The 13,176-nt window shown below is 39.2% G+C and overlaps 1 protein-coding gene across 1 annotated transcript in view; it reads right to left on the bottom strand.

Annotated features, from left to right (window-relative positions):
• The window catches only part of PCDH15 (protocadherin related 15), a 1,038,602-nt gene extending 1,027,491 nt beyond the window's left edge, over positions 1-11,111 (bottom strand). The window contains exon 1 of the mRNA XM_075841191.1: positions 10,528-11,111. The gene's annotated coding sequence lies outside the window, so the exon portion shown is untranslated. The remainder of the gene's footprint in view (positions 1-10,527) is intronic.
• Positions 11,112-13,176: the final 2,065 nt, after the last annotated feature.

Here is a 13,176-nt window from a genome sequence, read left to right as displayed (position 1 = left end):
TATGCTGCGAAAAACGCGAGTAGTTACAAAAAAGTCTGAAAATCAGGAGCGGTTTTCAGGCGAAAACAGCTCCATAATTTCAGATGTATTTTGCTACTGCGTGTTAACATACCCTCACAGAGAATAACTTCATAATATGGAATCCAACAGAACACGCTGCAACTTCTTTCCGGCAGATATATACGTATAGAAATATCCGTACAAGTATGAAATCGGAAAGGCATATAGAGGTACAGCTGTCTCTATAGAAGTCTTTGCATGCCTTATCATGGCTCCATACAACTCAGAGTGTGTATGGAGCGATAATAGGTTTGTATGCGTGACTTAATATATAATAGAATGATCAAACACAACGCAATCCGAAGAGATTAATGACAAATTTAACTTAGTTGCATCTTTGAATAGATAGAGTTATTGAGTGCTTATAAAACACAAATTCCTAGTCTAATAATGTCAATGCTATATCGATTTTACACCAGAACATAAAAGAACTTAGAAGGGTCTTACAATACAGCACATTACTCCTAGAAACCTGGCAATACGACGTGCTGAGATCAGGCAGCTGTCCGAGGTGCTGAAACACATATAAAAACGTAATATCATGGTAATCTGCACTTACTGATTCAGATTTCTACGAATATGATGCTTGATGAGTACATTGAATATGTATCTGCAGTGTATGTTAGATAAATCGGATGTGAGCCCTAAATATGCAAAAAAGGCGAGGTCTTAAAGTTATTTTGATAAACACAAAGCAATTTTCTATTCTGCAGAATAATATGGTCATAAATTAATGCTTTCCTTGGAGTCATTCAGCTGTTAATGTAAAATCAATGACATCACTTTGATCACTACATTACCAATAGGCAGCGACTATTGTGTAATGAACTTCCTGCCAATGAATCTTTACTGGGCTAATCAATATCTATATATGCAATACAATTAAGCCATAAAGAGTTTTCTAGAGGTCAACTGTACCATTGGGGCGGCAGAGGAGCATTCACGAGGCATGCACAAAACCCTATTAGCAATAAAATCAGGATGATACAACTGCCAATGGCTTTGTAACGAATGTTCAAGGTAATGTAGCTTATAAACAAAGCATAGATGTAGCTAAGCCCAACTCAATGTTTTAACATCATGATACGCTTATTATGCCTAATAATGACCATTAATTACTTTTATTCTTGATGAATATATTAACTTTTGTGAGGCACGGACAGAGAATTTTGTGCCATTTTAACCATTGTAAACATTTTGTAAAGCTGCAGCACAATATCATTTTCCTTTGTGAGTCTGTCTACAATGGAATGGTAGTTGAACATTATAATTATTTTCATCAAAAAAAAACCTCAGTAATTGTAAAAAGGCTTTTATTGCTCAGACAAAACATACCCGCCACGGCTATACCCAGCAATTCTCTGGTGCATGTTATGTCCCATAGTCAATGACACAAACAATTGTTTTAATGTATTGATGACATATTGACACATTTAAAAGTTTATTTGTTATTGTTAGCATTCTCTGGGATATAGATAGTTTAGTCCCGCTATACCCATAGCTTGCCTACAACAAGTAGAAGAAAAGAAGAGCAGCACATGTAAACGCAAAGTATGCGTAGTTGTGTGTGCACAAGCCTTAGGACCTCAGACTCCAGTCCCACATATGTATTTCCAAACGAATAGGCAGCACAACACAGGTTCCAATTCAGTGAGAAAAGGTTTATTCACCCATACGTCAGTGCAACGTTTCAGCCCACATGGGCCTTTCTCAAGCATAACAAACAATGCCTACAACAATATACAATGTATGAGAGGCGGAAAAATGGGGCCAGAATACAGCACTGCTAACATCAATTTGAAAACCCTGACTGAGACATAAATTAGTAATAAACGGATTCTGAAGGCCTGATGAAGACGCTGGTCCAGCGTTGAAATGCGTAGCCTAACTTAACCTGTCGCAAACCTAATAAAATAATTGTATTACTAAATTTATGTCTTAGTCTGGATATTCAAATTTAAGTTAGCAGCGCTGTATTCTGGCCCCATTTTTCCTCCTCTCATACATGCTGTATCGTGAAACCGGCCTGGACCTTAGCTGCAGCTACATCACTAATTATTACCTGCCATCAGTAGGAGTTGTGCCTACCCTTGCACACAACCAAAGGTGAGCATACCCTGCACCATTGTTCATATTTCCCTTTGTGATCTGCACCATGTGGCGCCATGGTTTTTTCTTCAGGTTACAACAATATAGAACTGTATTATGAGCAATTCCTGTAATATAATATAATTCAAATGCATCTCATAGGCATGTACCATCGTACATGTATTAGCAGTCAGTTTGCCAACAGGCTGAATTTGTAATGCCTTTCTACTGCCCTTGTCGGTGTTCGGGTTATTTCTGCTTGCAGCAAGTGTTATTTGGAAATGGATATTAGAGAATTTCTCATAAAGCAACTCCCTCATTAATCGTTTCAGGACCAGACACTGCTTAGCCATTTTTAGCATGCCTTAGATAAAACGGCTTTAACTTTTTTATTTGTTGAGCAAGCCATGTGATTTTTGCAATGTCTTTTTCGTGAACAATGCTTGTTTATCTTACTTTTTATACACAGACTTATAACAATTTATGGTAGACCATGATTACTAATATGTTACATGTCTATTTTAGTGTAACTGGTTCAAGACTAGTGTTGTGGCAATGATTGGCAGAGGGTTGGGGGGATGTTTTTATGGGGGGGGGTATTTTGTGTGTTTTTTTATTTAACTGTATTCTTTATGGTTATGGTCTGTCCCTCAAAAAAGGTCAGAAAAGACCATCGGGAGACTTTATTTGAACGCTTTATTTTCAAACAGAAGCAAAGTAAACAGTTCATCTAGTTTATTGTATATGAACAGAAAATAGAATATGCTTGAAATGGAACCAGTTATAATATCCAGATTTTGACAGGATCCAGTATCACAACCATATTTTATAATGGGAGCACAGCCCGGAAATGCGGGTGACAGTCTGTGGCGGTCCGTGCCTGTGTGCAGGGGGACTAAAGCCTTATTCACACGAACGTGTGCGTTTTGCGCACATGAAAAAAACGCTGCGTTTGTGCGTTGCAGTTCCCTGTGTCATCAGTGTTTGCTGCGTGGCTGCCTGATTTTCACACATATGCCATCATTATGACACGCGGCTTTGATGTTTAGAAAAATAAATGAAGGAAGTGGTTTTATTTTTCCCTTCATTTGTTGATCTACTGTTGCGCGAATCACGCGCGACACATGGAAGTGCGTCCGTGTGCTGCTCGTGATTTTCATGCACCCATTGACTTCAATGGGTGCGTGATGCGCGAAAAATGCCCAAGTATAGAACATGTTGTGAGTTTTACGCAGCGGACATACGCTGTGTGAAAATCACGGAATGTCTGAGTGGCCCCATTTACTAACATAGGTCTGTGCGACGCGTGTGATTTTCACGCGCCTATCACAGACGTTAAACACGTTCGTGTGAATAATGCCTTGATTTGACCTTTTATCAGTGACATCTGCATTATTGTACCTCTTATATGATGCATTAATAAGAAGTAACATTCCGCAAGCTTATTAGGCTATTTTAGGATTCATATGGATTGAAAGAAATTCACGTAGCAGAAATTGGCCCCATACACATGCCCTGGTACCTGAGAGTGCCCACAGGCCTCAAGAGAGAAGAGCAGTACTAGGAATGCCATGGGACAGTTGGCGAGTTTCCATGACAAATTTTGCTTCAAGCTACACCTCTATCCGTTTTTTTTATAATGTATGCATTTCTCCTTCACATATATACTGTATGTTTGATGGTAAAATACGGGCAATATTCACAGTTTAGCAATGTAGTATATATATATATATATATATATATATATATATATATATATAAATAAAACATTCAAGAAATAGTGCAAGGATTGACAAATTGTATATGGTTTATATAGGAAATAAGGATGCTTTAATCTAAGTCAATGCTCCATCCTTAAATGAATGCAGCTCTTGTTCACCCTTCCTTTGGTTTTCATTATACGTTGGATCTGTGAATTGTATCTACTGCATTACATTTGCCAGTTTGGATGACTTGCACATTCGGAATAGAGAAACGGTTGTATGTGTGAAATGTTATTTCGCAGACGTTAAAGCTCTCAGTGACTGTAGCAGGTGGCCTGGCAGAGTCTAGAACCGACAAACAGTAAGATACAACAACTCTACAATAGACTAGTTCAGAGTGGCCAGTAATTACCACACGGAATATGGAAATCTAATCTCGCAGAATGTTTTCTTTTCCTGTTTATATCTAAAAAGACCGACAGGTTCCATGTATATAATGAATTATTGTGTAACATACAAAGAACGCAAATACAAACCCATTATAGGAATACCGTAGTGATTCACTATGCTGTAATGTTAAAAATACATCTTTCTTCAGATCTCCAAATACAGGCCATTTTACAAAAGAAGTTACAGATGTAGCAGAGTGGAATTTGTCACTCTTTGAGACTACAATGTTTGTATATCAGCTTATATTGAACTTATGTTATCTTTAGAGCTACTATGGAGCCATAGGATCTACGTGTGCCGATATATGATGCCTCGAAACGCCATTGGGGCAGATTTACTAATACTAAGTTTTAGATAGCGCAAACTTTGACATAGAAGTCAGAAAATGCAAGAATTTGATCAAAGTGGTGAATGCTGTATAATAAATTTGTCACATATTGCTAGACACGTTAGACATTTTTCACTTTCTTATACCACCTATTGGGTGGCTTATATCACACCATTTTTTTGCACCAAAAATTTGGTGCATTTTTGATGCACAGTTGACATTTTTCAGTCACATCCTCTTTTTCTGGACCCCGCCCCTTCCTAAGCCACACCCTCTTGTTAAACGTGGCACAAAAGGGTCTGAAACAGTTATTAATGAATTAATGTGGCACACAGCATGTAGCCAAAATTCTGTCTCATTTGGAATAGTAATTCTGCCCAAATGTATCACAGAGGTATTCTCCCTTAGAACAAAATGCTTCTAGTGAAGAACATCTCCATTATACAGCATATGTTAAACATGGTGCGATGCCTCTGTATGACACTGTACAATATTGGAGGCATATAGAAGAACAGTATGGCCCTATAGACTTCTATGGGTGATGTATTATGACTGTACAGTTCAGACATTATATGAAGCCATAATATGATCCTGTGCATGAGACCGAAGACCTTTGTATATTCAGATAAAACAGTGGGAAATACATTATGTTATGACAAACTAAGTTCTACTCCATCTGTACATAGTTATTCAATTTTTTCTATTTTTCTTTAGTCAACCACATAGGCAGAGAGTTACATACCCTTCAGATACTGACTACAAGAGGCAAATATGGTTAGACAAGTTATCATCAGGAATCAGGATACTTCAATCTGACTAGGCGTGTGTCTTGATCTGCCGCATATCGGACCATCAACATTAACAAAGTATCAGATAGTTTCTTTCATGCTGTGGGGGATATGGACAGACATCAGCCTATACATCTATATAGTGTAGATAATAATAGAAAACACTTTTACGATCCCATACTATTATTATAGCCCTCAAATGTTTTTTATACAAACCAAATGATCTCTGACAGGATACAGCTCCATATACAGTGCAAGATTATATTTAAAAACGTAAAACAAAAACCTTGTCTTCATTTAATTACAATATCTACAGGCAGATTGCGGGATTTACCTAAAAATTGGTGTCCACATTGAGCTATAGTCATGACTATAGACAAATGTAGCCTTAATAATGTTAAATAATAATCTTTTGGGATATTGATCTGAGTTTGGGTTTAAAGTAACCATCTTATAGACTTTAGCAGTTGCAAGGACTACTCCAGCAGCCTTTTTACCATTGTTAGTCATCTGGAAATAAGAACTCTCATAAAGGTTAATAAAAAAAATAACCCAAAAATGTTTGGCTCAAGTAGCCAGTTTTTAGGGACATTGCCAACTTGACTTCTTAAATTGTACAGTTCTGGATTCAAGTCTTTTATAATAATGCATTATCCTGTGAGCCGTTTCACATGAGGATAAAGTGGCCACAATTTTGTGCTCTTAGTACGGCCCAGACTCTATTACTGTTTGGTTCAATCAAACTATGTATGTGTGTGTGAGGGGGGGGGGGGGGGGGAGAAGGAGATGGGTTTTTAGGGGTTGAAGCCGTATTTGGAAACTAATATGCGTCCACATTACGGCCATGTGAGATGGGTTCTGCAGCAAAATTATCAACTGCTATTCAAATCAACACTTTCTGGTTCGTAAAATGGATAAATTGGAAGAGACCACAAGTTTAATTGAATATTAGAGTTCTTGGCAGTGGATCAATTACAGAACATGATCCTTGTATTTTAATTAAAATCACCGAATTAAATAGTTGACTAAATTACTAAACTTAAAATTTGCTACACTTTACATTAACCTAAGAATCTGTTGCACATGTATTTACTCAAATTTGTTAATAATCTCCGCAAATCTTCTATACTAGTGACAAATGAAAAAGAGTGAGCCATCAGTCACTCGAATAGTGTGAAAGCCCCTGTCCCTGCAACATTAGCCCTAAGGATTTCTATGCATTTATAAGATGTCACATTACTAATGTTAGACACATTCCATCTTAGATGATCCTTAGTTACTGTCTCAAGGCTATTGTTGTGATGTTGTATGGTGGCTTATATTGTCTTGTTACAGTTAGTTGAGCTGGATCCACTCATTTTCGTCTCCCTTAAAATAAAGGAATAATTCATCAAACACACAGCCTTCCTACTGGCGATCCATCTTAACTCCGGAACATCCTTTGTGATGGTCTCGTGTATGATTAGGGGGGGGGTGGAAACAAATAACCTTGTAAAGACCCTTAAACGGTCCTCCTTAATTATCACAGAGGTCTAGTACTGTAATTCCACTATTCTCTTATACTACCACCTGAGGTCAAGACAATAATGATAACTTTGCCCACGGTTTCTTCCACATTTCATGGTTGATAAACTGAATTAAAGGCTTGTCAGCTTTTATATATAATTACATTTCAGTCAATACTTCTGGACATATGTGAAAGAGTTTCTAACCCAGAATCCATTTTTATACAGTGCAATGGCATCGAATACTCAACCTTAGATAAAATCATGTTAGAATTTATTCACAGGACCAAAGCAAAACAAGATGTGTCAGTTTTGAATTTATGTAAATCTGTTACATAAATCTTAACTTAGAAATTGCACCTTGAAGGGAAGTGGTTACCCAACTTTCCCAGAGTGTCAAACCAAGCTGACTCGCTGCAAAACTAGGCAGAATTAACATTATATGGGTATGCCCACCTTAGACATTTATGGCATGTCCACAGGATAGACCATCAATATCTGATACATGCCCTATCTCAAGAATAGGAGTCATCTGAACCCTGTCACGTCTAGCGAGGCGACCACTGGCTTTAGGGAGTGAATGGAGAGGTGGCTGCGCATGTGCGCTTTTCGCTACATTGATTCCTATGAAAATTACAGAAACAGTAGGGCATAGGAATTAGTTGTGAAAGCTGCACACATGCACAGTCACCTCTCAATTGATTTCCCACCTGGGTGTGAATAACCCCCGTCCTCGAGATAGATGCGGGTCCCAGAGCTGGTGCCCGCATCTTTCAGGCATTTATGGCATATCCCGTGAATATGCCAAAAGAGGTCTACGGTTAGAATAGCCCTTAAACCCCTACCTGACATTTGATGTAATTGTATGTCTTAGCTGGGATGGGGGAGTATGTAGCAGACTCGTGGGCTGAGCTCCATTCTCAGTGGGTGTTGGCTGTAAAATACAGCCAACACTTCACTGTAATGGTCGAGATTGGAGATGCAGAGGTCAAACGTAACCGCAGCATCTAAACAGCAGCACAGACAGGAGAGTCAGGACCTCCAGAGACCCATGTTTTGCGCCCTTCTCCACATCCCTATCTAACTATGCACAGAGCAAGTGCCCCGCTAGCCCCTGTTGCTGCAAATCACTAAGAGAGTAGGTACACCTAGATATAGCACCGCTGCGGTAGGAGTACGTTAAAGAGGTCATTTCAGTACAAGTTTAGGTAAGAGCATAAAGGTTTTTGGTTTTTTTACAAACTAAGGAAGTAATGGACTAGGATATACAACAGTTTCTGTATTGTGGGTTTCCAACTGCTGGGACTTCCACAATCATTAGAATGAATGGTCCATGACACGTTGTGAAGCTCCATTAGATTGTATCCCGCACAACACCGCTACCAACTCTGTGCATGTGAATGGAGCTGCTTTGTAGTTCTCTGCACAGCGTCAGGTAGGGAACCTCCATCGCAAAGTTCTCGCGATTGGAATGGATTGCAGTGGCATATGGCGAAATCCCAGTAACTAATGAGTGCTTCTATATATTTTAGCTTTGTATTCTTATGAAGTAGAGCAGTGGTAAAATAAGGGAAGCTATGTTTATGCTTTTTAAGCATACATACTAGATTTGTACGTGGGGATTTTTTAGCTATACACCATGTCAATGGACAAGCATATGTAAAAACAATGTACCCTCCTAACTCATGCAGCTGGTATCAGCATTATGTGCTGGTAAAGTGCTGTCCAAGGTGTTTTTTTTTATTTTAAATGTTACACTAAAAAGGAAACAATGGTAAAATCATATTCTTTATATACGGAATTTTTTTAAATCAAAAAATGCATTATTTAACCATTTTTTTTTAAAGCAAATAGAAGTTACATTTATTACCAAATAACAACTAAACATCACATAAACACATCCAAACAGACTACGTAAGTGTTAATAATATTGTGCAGGTGCAAAGTCCAGTTTTGCTATACTTACTGTAGTAACAACTGCCTGCTATATGATCTAGGCACAGATGCCAAGTGCTATTGATATGGATCTTGCCGGATGTCAACTTCCGGAGACATAGCCCCATACCAAATTTCAGTAATACTATAACAACCATGGAGTCTCTGGTGCAACATAGTATCTGAAGTCACAACAACTATGGAGGCTTGTGTAGGGGCCTGTGATTAATGTGCGGCTCTCCCAAGTCTCCATTGAAGAACGTTGTCGTAATAGGCACATCAAACTATTTTGGCATAATACAAGGTTTGGAGAACTTACTTATACTTGGCCTTATAGAGATAGACTATGGAAGCTCTCTAAAGTTTCAGACTATTCTTGAGGTCTACCTTCCCTCTGTGCCTAAATAATTCAGGTCTCTACAACTCTAGACATCTTGTCCACACAGAATATAGTATGGTCTTTGGTATGATGTATGAGTGTTTCAGGTTTTTGAGGAGTGCAGTTATGACATTGCCACATATACAGTACATGGTAGATTTGTATAATACTCTAGGGTCTGCTTTCTCAAAATTGATCTATCATTGAATGCCTAGAGATGACTGTAGATGTGATCTCCCGATCCTACGTTACAAACAAATGGACACCTTATCATAAACACCTTTCACTGCAGTCCAGACCTTTACTGCAACATGTGTCATCCATTGACTTCATGAATGTTAAACAGAGTACAGAAATTAAAAGCCATTGCTAAGGGACAAATCGCTTTGCATTTCCATACCCATGCACTGATCCAGATTATGAGAAACCTCCCTTTGACACCTCACTAAAACAACAGGGGAAACATTCATTAGCTGGACTTGCCATTAGAATGAAGCACTTCATTAAACCCAATGCTGTTGTAGAGTACATAGGAAACTGAATATAATGCGGAGCTGAAAAGTCAGACATTGCATTTATGGTGTACTGAATAAGAAAGCTTTAGTGATGATAATGAGATCTCATGTACAGCTGCCACAGCAAGGGCACTCAGACATCCTAATAGAAAAGAAGAAATATACTCATTAAATAAAGAACAGGCTGCAGTGCTGCAAACACAAGCTCAACAGATCAAACATATTCAGAGCCACCAGTGCAAACACAACCTTTATAATGTTAATGTGGGATATTCTGTAAACCCTGGATGGGCACAACATCAAAGTCCTAAAGATAGATAGATAGATAGATAGATAGATAGATAGATAGATAGATAGATAGATAGCAGAATTGAATGTTAATCTTAACTACTAATGAATACCTAACCCCACATAACAATAAAGCACTGCTGACATATCCTACAAAAGCAGATATGCCTTTACATAATATACATGGATCCAATACATACACATCTCTTCACACATAATTTACTTAATAAACCCATCAATTAATCTGCAATCAATTCCACTGAAGGAAATGGGATCATTTATTGCCCGCAGGCTTCTACATATATACAGTACAGTAAGCACATTGGACACAGCACAACTCTCAATCAGATAACTGCAAACTTTTCCCTAACTTTCCCAAAGAAAAGACCTGGTTCACACACAAGGAAGCAACACAACAGGAGCAGAGAAAGCAGATCACCTGTACAGAATATTGCAGAACTGTGACATTTCATGGCAATAGGGCTTACCTTATAGGAGGTTATAGCTGGAAATATTCCATGGATAGCATAATAACCCAGTAACCATAAATGGTTAATCTATTAAAACAGGTGTTTAATGGGTCTGGGGTCTTTCCAATTCATCCAAAGATTATCCCTTAGAACTGTGCACAAGGTAAAATGAGATCCCATGCTCAGAAGCACCCCTCATCCCCACCACAGCCTGCAGGAGAAGGCTTCATCATTAAATGCAAGAGTGCACTCACTCAATGCTGAGCTTCTCCCCAGTACAAGAGGATTAGGTTGCTGAAATCCGATCACACAAAAGGCATCAACATATGTAAGGAATGGATGAAGAAGAAGCAGCAGCAGCTTGCAGAAGGCAAAGAATCCCAAAGCTTCCTTTAGATGGCAGGCAGCAATGTGTGCAGGCAGAGATGCATCCTCTCATCTATGGCTCAGGAATGTTGTGGCTGCTGGAGCAGATCTAGCAGCAGGTAAACAGCCTGGTGTCCTCTCCTCAATGCAATCATTAACTCCACCCTCTGCCATCTGATCTTACTAAACGTGACAATTACTGCAGCTGCTCCTGAGAGAGAGTGTGGACAGTGGCTGAAGACACATCTGAGCTGTGCGCCTGCTACACTTCCAATGAGTGATCCATTGTACAGAGCACTGAGTGCGGATCACAGGAGGAGGATGCTGCCGGCTATTGTCAATTACTGACGCCTATTTGATGAGTCTAATACATTTTCCTGCCCTTCATAGGTTTATTCCTTAAAACTCTTACTGCATATAGATAGAAATTATACCCAGGAGTAAAGCAAAGTTCTTACACTCAAGTTCTGCAAGTCAAGACATAGACTGAGGAGATGCGTCAGTGCACGGATAGGAGTTGGAGCATGGTGCAGTACGCTGTGTGTTGCCGGAAACCTATAGTTTAAGGGCTTGTTCACACGTAAGGGAATTGCTGCAGAAAACTTCTGCAGTATTGAAGCTGGCAGACATTCCACTGCGGAAAAACCACACCGTTTCCTGCAGAAAATGGTGCAGATTTTGCAGCGTTTTTTTTTTTTTCAGGACTGTGAGACGGTGATATCACCTGAAAAACGCAGCAATTCAGTCCACTTTCCACAGCAGGAATTGACATGCTGCGGAACGGAAAAAAATGCACCGCGGGTGAATTTCGGGACGGGTTTGTTAAATCTCACCCACTATGTTGCTACTGTATTCCGCTGCGTATTTTCGGTCTGCAATTCCAGACGGAAAATGTGCAGCAATTCAGTCATGTGTGGACAAGTCCTAAGGTTATGTTCCCATGTAGCGTGGACACAGGAATTTCCAAGTGGATTTTCCATCCAGAAACTCTGCAGTGTTCGCAGTAGCAGCAAAGTGGATCTCCTCTGCATGCTGCGTATAAAACCTGCAGAAAAAGTGGTCCGAAATTGACATTCTGAACAAGTTTTACTCCGCAGCGTGTCAATTGTTGTTGGGAAAATGCAGCAGAATTTCCTTTAACAAAATCCGTTCCAATCATCTGAATGCGGTTGTTTCTGCAGCAAGTGCATGGATTTCTGCAAGCCCCAATCAGATAAATAAAACTGATTTGCTGTCACAGAAATTTCTGAAACAAAATCTGCCGCGTGTGACTGCATCCAAATATAGTGGTCCACTTTCAGGATGCATTTACGTGAGACCTTTTGGGCGCACAGTAAAAAAAACTGTACTAAAAATTTGCAGCAAAAACACGCACGATTTACCGTGGTTTGCGATGTGTATGCCATTGAATGTATTCATATGGACTTCAGCTGTGGCTCAATAGTTAAAAATCAATCAGTAGCGCTACAAAAAGCCTCAGTGTAGCCCCAGCCTTTGTGTGTTTCACCTTTAAAAACTGCAAGGCGCATACTGCAGCAATCCGTATAAAACCAATGTAGTTTTGCAGCAATTTTTGATACTTTTTTTTAACCACGCAGGCATAAACGTCTCATCTAAATGCAGCCCGACACACCCTTTAGAAATGTGGAGGACACCTGCTACAAACTGAGGCATGGCCCAAGGAACAAATGTACGGACATAAGTATAGAAGTAGATATGTATAAAGCCAGGATCACACAACGTTTTTGTGGCAGATTTTGAGCCAAAGCCGGAAGTGGATCCAAATGGAAGGAGAGGTATAAAGAAAAGACTGATGCATCTAGTTACTTTTGTGTCCACTTGGCTCAAAAAACTGATCCAAAAATGGTTTTAAAACTGTGCATGTGATCCTGAATATGAGCCTAAATATATCCATATCCTGTGAATCAAGGCTGCAAAGTGTTCACATGGCTGTATATTCTGTCTGTGTTGTATCCACATATTTTTTTTGAAAACACTGGTATGGATCATGGATCCCAAAATAGGAAAAAAGGTAAACGTTTCCTTTTCACATTACAAATACACAATTGAGCCCGGGGTTCCCATTTAGCGTAAACGTTGCGGAATTCTATGCGGAAATTCGGCAGCATATACAGTAGCAGCAAAGAGAATGAGATTTAGAAAATATCATGCCCACGCTGCGGAAAAAACCCATAATAAACTGACCTGTGGTGCAGAATTTAATTTCGCAACATGTCAATTGATGCTGCTTTTTAGTTGATTTTCCATTGCAGGTTTTCTTTATTGAATTCAATGGGGATG

The sequence above is a fragment of the Rhinoderma darwinii genome, chromosome 11 (genome assembly GCF_050947455.1).
Source record: "Rhinoderma darwinii isolate aRhiDar2 chromosome 11, aRhiDar2.hap1, whole genome shotgun sequence".
Taxonomy (NCBI): domain Eukaryota; kingdom Metazoa; phylum Chordata; class Amphibia; order Anura; family Rhinodermatidae; genus Rhinoderma; species Rhinoderma darwinii.
This window is presented reverse-complemented; position numbering and strand designations above follow the sequence as displayed.